This window comes from Pyxicephalus adspersus, chromosome 5 (assembly GCF_032062135.1).
Source record: "Pyxicephalus adspersus chromosome 5, UCB_Pads_2.0, whole genome shotgun sequence".
NCBI lineage: Eukaryota > Metazoa > Chordata > Amphibia > Anura > Pyxicephalidae > Pyxicephalus > Pyxicephalus adspersus.
Window position 1 is genome coordinate 391,827 of NC_092862.1, and position 2,821 is coordinate 394,647.

The window sequence follows — 2,821 nt, forward strand, 5'->3', positions numbered from 1 at the left end:
ACTACCCCCCTACACACCTTACTACCCCACACACACCTTACTGCCCCACACACACCTTACTGCCCCCCTCACACACAAGTCACATGGGGAAACGTGTCATTGATCAGAACATGAGCTGGGTGAATCTCTGAACATAAATCAGTAATAAACACCTGGAAGGGGGAATATACCCCCCCCCCCCATACAAAGCTAAAACTCAGCTGCTTTATATTGCCCAATGAGAGGGCACATTGGGGGGCATCACATGCAGGGTTGGGTAGGATTAGCAGCCAGCGATGGGGTATTAGGTGAGTGCACAGTAGCGCTTTGCTTGTTATAAATCCGGAGATAAATATGTCAGCCGCTCTCCCTGCTCCATGCCAGATATCCCGGACAAATCCGACTATTGGGATTGACAGGTCCGGGTAAAGCCTGTGCTATGTGATGGAACAGGGGGTGAATGAGCAGTGAATATCCTTCTCCTGCACTCCCCTCATTCAGGATAATATATGGCCAGGGACATGAGGGATAAAATAGGAGGAAACATTCACACACATAGGAGGAGAGGGCTCTGCCCCAAAGAGCTAACAATCTAATAGGCTCAAAGTTGGGGATGATTTTGTATATTCACCCGGTGAAAGGTTATATCTGGCAGTAAGGATGGGAGAATATTCTGTTCCCCCCCAGCACTATATCTGTACTCTGCTGACATCAAGTGGACATTACCAGAACTGCACCCAATCCTAATATTCCCAATACATTTCCAGATGAAATCCAGAGATCGGAATACCAAGAAATGAGCAGCAGGGAAGGCCAAAGCCTAAAACTCCCCTTCATCAGGGTTATGGGTCATTATCCTAAAAAATGAAATAGTGTGCACAATAAAACAAGCAATAAATGCATAATGAATGTATTATTGATGAAATAATGACACGAAACCCCATTCACTATATAACTTGCAGCCCCGGCACCTGAAACATGTGAGCCGGCTATAAACTACAACAACCAACAGCATTACTTCCAATTATCACATGACTCAGCTACTACAACAGCAGATCACCAATCAAGCAACGCCGGGCTCCTTCATCCTCCAATGGATCCTCTGAAGATTGAAGGACCCGATGACAGCAGAGCTGACAATAACACCCCGTGTGCCTAGGACACCATGAGGACGTCTCCTCGGGGGCGGGTCTATGGCACCATCAAACTGTGTGCCCGGGACACCATGAGGACGTCTCCTCGCTATATAAATCCTGTTTATTAATAATTGTCTCCCAACTCATTCTTCTGCCTGGCTGCCATGATGAACTTGGTAGTTTAATTCTTCCTAACCGACTACGGAGGATCCACCTGGAAAAGGCCAGGAAAGCCTCCTCTGATGGAATACACGCTGGCCTGGCCATAGCAGTCATCGGTGACAACTTACCCGCTGGAGCAGAAGCTCTTGGGGCTAATGGAGTCATAGAAGGAGAATGAAGGACATACGATGGTCAGACTGAGCCCAACAATGGAGGTGGAGGAGCAATGATGGAGGAAGGAGGCTTCATCTCTGCCCCTGCTCTCCATCCATGGTCCTTGGCACAGGAAGAGGCTAAGCCAACGACTCCCAATATCCATGGATGGGGAACACCACTGACCCGGAGGAGTCCCCAGGGCTCCGTACATACGTCAGATGATTCTCATCCAATTCTCCCCTCAGGGCCGGTATGTGATGAGAATCTGACATGTACAGCGGCCGTCCAACATGGATCTGTCCTGGCGGATCAATGAATGACCACAATACAAGTAAAGGGGAGAGAGCACAGCGGGGTGCCGCTCACTCATTCTCCCCCTCCTCTCCATAGAGCACCGCATGTACAACAACCATTAGTTCATCTTTCAGTCTTTTGTCGTTGGAATGATCGTGATAGATCCAAGGACAATTATTGAGCATGTGTACCCAGCCGTAGCCGATCATTTCAGGGTGGCCCCTCCATTGGATCAATGCTACAAGCTGCCAGAATTATTAGAGGAGAGGGAAGCCAACACGTGCCACTAGCTGCTCATACACATTAATTTACCCCGGCAGCAAGAATCTGTCCATAGCCTATGGTGTCTGACACCAAGCAGCCCATTCATGTATCCCAACCAGGCTTCCTCCAGGGGGCGCTAGGGGTTCCAGTTTGCACCCTCAGGTCAGTGTAAGGGACACCAATGATCTTTTTGGCCATCTGTAAGGGTGACATTCTTCCCACTGACCACCACACTAATGTAATGTAGATATTATAATTATAGAAGGGGCCCCTGAGGACCCGAAAGTTATTTCCAGGGTTATTAAGGTTGAGAGAGACTGATGTAGAAGATTATTTACCCCAGACAGCTGTAACCTCAAGGCTTTGCATCTTTTATTGCCCTCCAATGGCTCCTCTTCAGCATGAACCTTTAACACAAGTTAACTCCTTGGGGTCCTTCGTGGCATTTTGGTTCATTGGGACGTTGCAGTGACCCCGCTGAGACCACAATATAAGGCGGAATGCTGCACACACCAGATGTTAGGACGAAGGGGCAATAAATCAGCACACGGGGTAAATCACAGCACACGGGGTTAGATGCTGAATCTGTTTTATTCAGGTGGACACACTGTGACATCTGCATCTACTCTGATAGAACCATCGCGGAAGTGAAACAACAGCAGGACACAAAATTCAAAACTTTTCAAATTTTTTTACAATTATTCTTAGATTTTTTTTTAATAAATAAAACAATTGTAAAAATAAAATAAAATCGATCTGTAAAAAGAGTGAAAATAAAAGACGTATCGAAGGGCTACAAAGCAAAGCTCTATTCATGTACAACGTCCCCC